The sequence below is a fragment of the Chrysemys picta genome, chromosome 8 (assembly GCF_011386835.1).
Source record: "Chrysemys picta bellii isolate R12L10 chromosome 8, ASM1138683v2, whole genome shotgun sequence".
Lineage (NCBI taxonomy): Eukaryota > Metazoa > Chordata > Testudines > Emydidae > Chrysemys > Chrysemys picta.
The window spans coordinates 70,140,685-70,148,610 of record NC_088798.1 but is presented as its reverse complement, the minus strand read 5'-3'; the positions used below and the strand labels follow the sequence as shown (position 1 = coordinate 70,148,610).

Genomic DNA, 7,926 nt, shown 5'->3' with positions numbered 1-7,926 from the left:
CTGTTACCCCAAAACAGTTTAACTATGCTCTACACAGATCGAAGATGGGCTGTCTGCAGGTCCCACCCCCTCCCGCATCTGTCATCAGGTGATTTATTAAAACAGAGGCAGAATAAAATGTAACACACAAATATTTATTATGCCACTAGTCAGTAAACTAGACAAGGACCCCCTTCAGACAAACATCATAAGCAAGACACACTCGGTTGTTAACAGTTACCAGAGCGTGAAGCTCAGAGCCCTTAAACCCCCTTAACCTATGGATGTAAAACAGCGGAAAACCACAATGGGTATTACAATACTGTTGCCTGACCCAGAACTGGGTCCTGAGATGGCAAACAGGGGGTTCGTCGCCCGGTGTGCTTGGCACCAATAAAGACACCGAGGGGAGAAAGCAAGCCAAGTTTATTTCAGAGCTCTGAAATGGCACTAGGAGACCAGCATGTCTCAAATCCAGTGCAACAAATACAAACAACTTTTACCTTTTATACTTCAAACTGTTTGCATACATCTCTTTGTCTGGCTGTTCCCCCTCACCCCTCCCTTCCAGACAACTGTTACAATAAGCTCTACATAAGCTTGTGAGAAAACTCTCTCAGTCTTTGCGACCTTGAGTTAGACGCCTGCAAACTAACTACCCCGCTTCTTATCTCTATTATTTCTGCTAGTGTGAGTGAAACTGCAGCCATCTGCTAAAAAGCTGACATTACATTTCTGCTTCAGCCTACTTCAGAGCATGTAAACAGTTAGCATAGAAGTAGGTGAGAGTTCACAAGATGGGGTTTGGGGGTTCAGATAGGCCCAGAGCAAAAGAGCTTCATCGGCACTTTTGGCCTTCCACTCTCCCGAGTTACCTGGTAGCTATGCCTAGTGGACCCCAACAATCCCTCCTTTGAGAACACTCAACAAACCTTTATCAGAGTTTTCTCATACTCTGAAGACAGAATGCGATTAAGCTCTATGCAATCAGGATTATCAATGAGAGGGTATAAGGGAACTTCTGGGGTATGGGAGGTACAAATCTTACATATGAGCACTTTACAGCAAATGAGCAAAACAACAAGAACAAAACATATCACAACACCTGTGAGCAAGATGCGAACAATGTTTCCCCCTATATCCCCTAGTTCTCCTAAACCAGGTATCGAACCCCAAAGGGAATCCAAAATAGTGGGTTCTCTTTCCTGGGCCTTCCACTGGTTAAAGGCCCGTTCAGCTGACAAGATGTGCTTGTTAATGTCCTGTAAAAACTCTGGGACATAGGTACAACACTCTTCTCCAATAAGGGCACAGACCCCGCCTCGTGAGGCTAACACATAATCTAGGGCCTGACGATTCTGTAAAGCCAGCAGTCGAAGCTGGTACAGCTCAGCTTTTGAATAACAGCTTAAGTCCCAAATCGTCGTTAGCAGTCTTCTCCGCAGGCTGGACAGTCCACTGTTCAGGAGCGGGCACTGCTTTCAGTCGAGAGTGATGAATCCAGTTCTTGTGTCCTTCGACCTTTGCCGCTGTATGGGTGACAAGCAGGACGGTGTGGGGTCCCTTCCACTTCTCTTGGAGAGGCTCGTCCTTCCAGGTCCGCACGAGAACGGAGTCACCAGGCTGCAGGGAGTGGACCGGAGTATCCAGCAGAAGAGGCTGTGAATTTTTGGTGTACCTGTGAAGAGAAGAAAGAACAGCAGACAGAGAGCACATGTACTGAGACAAGAAACCACACCCCACTTCCCATTCCCCTGCCAGAACTGGGGTACCATTCATAGGCCATGCTCTTCCAAACATAATCTCAAAGGGACTAAGCCCTATCCTACCCTTAGGGAGAGCACGAATGCGAAGTAACACAAGGGGCAAGGCATCAGGCCACTTAAGAGAGGCCTCCTGACAGACCTTTGAGAGGTGTCGCTTGAGTGTCTGATTTGTGCATTCCACTACTCCACTGGCTTGTGGTCGCCATGGTGTGTGGAGTTTACAGGGGATTTGCAGAGCACTTGATATCTTTTGAACAATTTGAGACGTGAAATGTGTTCCATTATCAGATTCCATCCACTGAGGAAGGCCGAAGCGAGGAATGATTTCCTTGACAAACTTAAGAGCCACTGTCTTGGCAGTGTTGTTGCAACATGGGAAGGCTTCAGGCCATCCACTGAATCGATCCACTAAGACGAGAAGGTACCTGTACCCTTGGGTCCTGAGAAACTCAGTAAAGTCTATTTGCCACACCAATCCTGGGCCTGGGGTAGGTTCCAGGGTGGCTGGTGGCACTGCTACTCCTGGTCGAGGGTTATTCTTTTGGCAGATTAAACATTCAGCTTGTACCTGTGATACTAGGGGTTTAAGTCCAGAGGTTAGAAAATATTTATTCATAAGCTGGGTAAGAGCCTCTCTGCCTGCGTGTGTGGTTTGATGCAGTTTCTGCAACACTGGTCGAAGCAAGCCCTTGGGCAGGAGGATTTTTCCCTCTGTGGAATAAAGCCATCCCTCCTTTTCCTGGAGACCGAGACTGTCAGCCAGGTTTCTGTCCTCTTGGGAGTACTGAGGGGCTGCAAGCTCACCCACTGATGGGATGAGGGCATGCATTTGGGCATTCTCCTCAGTTGCTGATTTCAGGGTAGCAGCTCGCTTAGCTTCCCTGTCTGCTCTGGCATTACCCTTGGTTACATCTTGATCTTCCCTTTGATGGGCTTTGCAATGCACCACTGCTACTGCTGCGGGGAGTTGTACCGCTTCTAAAAGCCGGAGAATTTGAGACCCATGCTTGACCGGAGAACCTTGGGCTGTTAGCATTCCCCTTTGCTTCCACAAACCAGCGTGAGCATGCAATACCCCAAAAGCATACTTTGAGTCAGTAAATATATTAACCCGTTTGTCTTTTGCCAGCTCGAGTGCACGAGTTACGGCCACTAGTTCAGCAAGCTGGGCAGATGTTCCTGCCGGTAAACTCTCAGCTTCCACGGTATCATGAAGAGACACAATAGCATAACCAGCCCTCCTTTGCCCATCCACAACAGTACTACTTCCATCCATATACCATTCCAAGTCAGCATTTGGGAGTGGCTGAGCTTTTAGATCTGGGCGGCTAGAATACTGAACATCTATGATTTCTAAACAGTCATGTTCCTGCTTTTCTGTCTCTGGTAGCAGGGTAGCTGGATTAAGGGAGGGACAAATCTGCAGGGTGACTTCAGGATTCTCTAACAGCTTTGCCTGGTACCGAGCAACCCGAGCCTGTGTGAGCCAAAGACCACCCTTAGTGTCCAGCAAGGCTCGGACCATATGGGGAATATAGACTTGCACAGTTCCTCCCAGTGTCAGTTTCTCAGCTTCCCCAAGCACTAGAGCAGTAGCTGCGACTGCCCTCAAACAGGCTGGCCATCCCTTTGAAACTTGATCCAGTTGTTTAGAAAAGTATGCCACGGGATGTTTCCAGGCACCTAATAGCTGGGTAAGCATTCCCAAACCTACCCCTTTTCGTTCATGCACATACAGTTGGAACGGCTTTGATATATCGGGCAAACCCAGGGCTGGAGCTTCCATTAGCTTCCTTTTCAAGATTTTAAATGCCCTGTCCGCTTCTGGGGACCAGTGAAAGGGGTCATGTTCCGCTCCCTTAACACATTCATACAGAGGTTTAGCCCACAGTCCAAACTCTGGAATCCATATTCTGCAAAAACCTGCCATGCCAAGGAATGCCCTAAGCCGTTTACGGTTGCTGGGGATGGGAACTTGGCAGATAGCCTCCTTCCTTTCGTTTGAGAGCTGTCTCTCTCCCTGCCTGATGTGAAATCCCAGATATTGAACCTCTGAAAGAGCAAATTGGGCTTTGCTTTGAGATACCCTGTATCCTCGCAGTCCAATAAAGTTTAGGAGACTCACAGTAGCTCTGAGACAAGGGATTAGACCCACAGCAGCAATCAACAAGTCATCTACATATTGCAGCAGGAGGGCTCTGTCTGAATTATCCCACTCCAAGTCTCTGGCCAAAGCCTGTCCAAACAGAGTGAGGGAATTTTAAATCCCTGGGCCAATACTGTCCAACAAAGCTGCTTTTTAACCCTTCGTTTGTCTTCATTATGCCTTGCAGTATTTTGCAGATCTCATAGTTGCTTGGGCACATTCAGGCCCCCCTTTCTCTTGATTGTCAGCCAAGTCTTGGCTGTGTACAATGTCCTTGGATGAGGCAGCATGACTGAGCTGCTAGCTATATTTTCCTCTCAGTTAACTCATTCTGTTCTCTTCCTTCTCCCTTTCTCGGCTTCTTCTAACTTCCAAACGAACCTTCCACTCTTCACTCATACACCTTTTCTCCAACCATTAACACATACACATTGCCATTATACACCTTTCCAGTAGCATAACTTCTGTACAGAGCTTTGAAGCAACAAACCAGGATGAGCACACTCACTTCTGAGGATTCCACTCTGTACAACCTCTGGTGTCCAATATCTTTCCCTTTTAAACTTAAATGCCTTTTCTGTGCCTCCTCCCTAGCCTTAGCTATAACCTGATTCCGCTCCACTTCAGACAACAGGGTTCTCATAAGTATATTACAATCATCCCAGTCAGGCTTATGGCTAGCTAGACATCCTTCAAAGATAGAAATGAACTTGCTTGGATTCGTTGAAAATTCTCCTGCCTCTGCCTTAAAAGCAGCCAGATGTACAGGGTTAAAAGGTACATGCGAGTAGACAGACACTATCTGAGCTGGCCGTTCCTGAGTTCCTGGACGGGCTACCACACTCTCTGTAATCAACGGATACAATCCCACGGGGGGGGTTCTCTCTGGAGCCTGTGGGGGTGGAGGAGCCGAAGGGGACACCGATTCTGGCATTACAACAGTGGGAGGGTTCTGGGGTTTAGCAGCCGTGACTCCGACAGGCTCGGTAGTAAAATGGCACTTGAGCAAAATATCAGTCCTATTTCTTAACACCATGAACGTATACGCATAGAGATGTTCATTCCATTTACCTGTTCTCTGACAGAACAAAAGCAATTGAAGGATCGTGTTGTAATTAAGTGATCCTTCCGGTGGCCACCTTTCTTGGCACTCCAGCTGGTACTGAGGCCAATCAACTGTACAGAACCTTTTCAATTTACTTTTAATCAACTGATCAGATCCAAACACTTTCCAGTTCACCAGAATGCATTCTAAAGGTGTACACTGTACCCTGCCGGCTGTACTCTGTCCCTGCCCCATATCAAGGGAGACTCTGGGCGTCCCCAGGTCACAACAGGCAGACACTGGGCGTCCCCAGGTCAAGACAGATAAGTCCCCACTGGACTGTTCCTACCTTATCCAAGGGTCCGGTTCTGCACCGTTGCCCTATCAACGGGACCAGTTCCCCACCGTCGCCCGCAGCTGCTTCTCCACTGTCTGTGTGTGTTGCACCGTTGTGCCCTCCGGGGTCGAGCAAACCATGTCTCTGCCGAGGCCCCCGATGAAGTCACCGGTGAGCGCTCTGGGCGTCGTCGTAATCCGTCGGCCACCAGGAGGGATCCGGGCAAGGCTAAATTTCAGCCTCGAGCCCCACGGTGGGTGCCAAAACTGTTGCCTGACCCAGAACTGGGCCCCGAGATGGCAAACGGGGTTCGTCGCCCGGTGTGCTTGGCACCAATAAAGACACCGAGGGGAGAAAGCAAGCCAAGTTTATTTCAGAGCTCTGAAATGGCACTAGGAGACCAGCATGTCTCAAAACCAGTGCAACAAATACAAACAACTTTTACCTTTTATACTTCAAACTGTTTGCATACATCTCTTTGTCTGGCTGTTCCCCCTCACCCCTCCCTTCCAGACAACTGTTACAATAAGCTCTACATAAGCTTGTGAGAAAACTTTCTCAGTCTTTGCGACCTTGAGTTAGACGCCTGCAAACTAACTACCCCGCTTCTTATCTCTATTATTTCTGCTAGTGTGAGTGAAACTGCAGCCATCTGCTAAAAAGCTGACATTACATTTCTGCTTCAGCCTACTTCAGAGCATGTAAACAGTTAGCATAGAAGTAGGTGAGAGTTCACAAGATGGGGTTTGGGGGTTCAGATAGGCCCAGAGCAAAAGAGCTTCATCGGCACTTTTGGCCTTCCACTCTCCCGAGTTACCTGGTAGCTATGCCTAGTGGACCCCAACAATACCATATCCTGAAGCCAGGGGGGACAATGACAAAAACTCAGAATACCGACAGAGATAGTGGTGAAAATCAGGGGTGCTGGACACCAAACAGGAACTCAGGAACTGGGTATTCTTCTCCCTCTGGACAGGTCCTCTGGGCAGGTCTTCTCCCTCTTGGGCAAATCTTCTCCCTCAGGTAGGTCTTCAGTGCTTGCCCACACAGTCTCTGCTTGACCTCTAAGTTCAGTGCAAGTATGCGCTCACTAATGGTGTGTAGCAGTTGAGTGCAAGTATGTTAACAGAGACTAAGAATCCAAAGTCCTATGAGTCCTGTTCCCCCTGGGGCTCCTCGCAGCTAGCTGAACTGTGTGGGACACTGGCTGCTACTCAGCTGGACAGCCCTGAGTGACAGGCGTGCCACTCACTAAATAACCTGCGGTTGCTAGGCAGATTATGGCTGTCATATAACTAACTGCCCTGACCTTTTTCCACTTTAATTTGAAAAAGATGATTTAGTGCCCTTTAAGCCTGAGGAGAAGGGTATCCAAAATGGAGGCCTAGCAGTCCTTTTACAAATCCAAGATGGACATTACATAAAACAGGTCAGAAACAGATTTTACCCAACAGAGGTACCCCGCTGATGCAGCCCCCACTGTACAAATTGTTCCAATGCCCCTGAGCAGGGCCAGAAGCCCCCTGCTGATGCAAATGTTCACAGCAATCCTACAGTACACACCCCTCCCCTCAAGCATTTATGAGTTCAGTTTGCCTTGAAATGCAGGGTCATGAGAAATCATTCCTGACCTTAGGGTTACCATTCGTCCGGATTTACCCGGACATGACCTCCTTTTTGTGTTAAAAATAGCGTCCGGGGTGGAATTTGTAAATCACTCAAAATGTCCGGGATTTCCCCCCCAGGCAGAGCAAGGTGCGGCTGGGAGGGCTGCAGGAAAGTCAGCCTCTCGCATGGGGCTCTGGCAGCCAGACCCCTTCCCCTGCAGCTTGCCGGGCTAGATTCCGGAGCTGCAGTAGAGCTCCTCCTCCCTGCCCCTCCCTCCCTGCATTCTGAGCCAGCCGGCCTGCCGGGCCGTTTGCATCGGGCCTCGGCAGCTCCTCCTCCCCTGCAGCCCAGCGCCCCGCTCCGGCAACACTGTGCAGGGGCAGGGACCGGGTTGTGTATTGTGCTGGGGAGCGCAGCCACGTGTCCGGCTCCGCACAGAGCCCAACACCATGTTCTGAGCGGCGGGGTAAGGGGGCCAGGGGGCAGGAGAAGGGGCAGGGAGGTTCTGGAGGAGGCAGTCAAGAGTCGAGGGGGCTTTTTTGGGGGGGGTGGAGAAGGTTTTGGGCAGTCAGGGTACAGGTAGGGGGTAGGGTCCTGGGGGGCAGTTGGGGGGGTCTTAGGAGGGGGCAGTTAGGGGACAAGGAACAGGGAGGCTTAGGTAGGGGGTGGGGTTCTGGAGGGCAGTTAGGAGCAGGGGTCCCAGGAGGGGGCAGTCAGGGGACAAGGAGCGGGGGGTGGGGGGTTGGGAGTTCTGGGGGGGAGCTGTCAGGGGGCAGGGGTGGGGAGAGGGATCGGAGCAGTCAGGGGACAGGGAGCAGAGGGGTTTAGATGGGTTGGGAGTTCTGGGGGGGGGCTGTCAGGGGGTGGAGAGTGGTTGGATGGGGCGTGGAAGTCCCAGGGGTCTGTCTGGGGGTGGGGGTGTGGATAAGGGTTGGGGTAGTCAGGGGACGAGAGGCAAGGAGGCTTAGGTAGGGGGGGGGAGTCCTGGGGGGCAGTTAGGGGCAGGGGTCCCAGGAGGGGGCAGTCAGGGGACAAGGAACGGGGG

The 7,926-nt window shown here is 50.5% G+C and overlaps 1 long non-coding RNA gene across 1 annotated transcript; it reads right to left on the bottom strand.

Annotated features, from left to right (window-relative positions):
• Positions 1-388: 388 nt before the first annotated feature.
• On the bottom strand, positions 389-7,167 carry LOC135973130 (uncharacterized). The gene is made up of 2 exons (XR_010589836.1): positions 5,286-7,167; positions 389-1,657 (listed from the first exon to the last, which is right to left on the bottom strand). It is a non-coding gene; the product is annotated as an uncharacterized LOC135973130 (long non-coding RNA).
• Between the last annotated feature and the right edge of the window lie 759 nt (positions 7,168-7,926).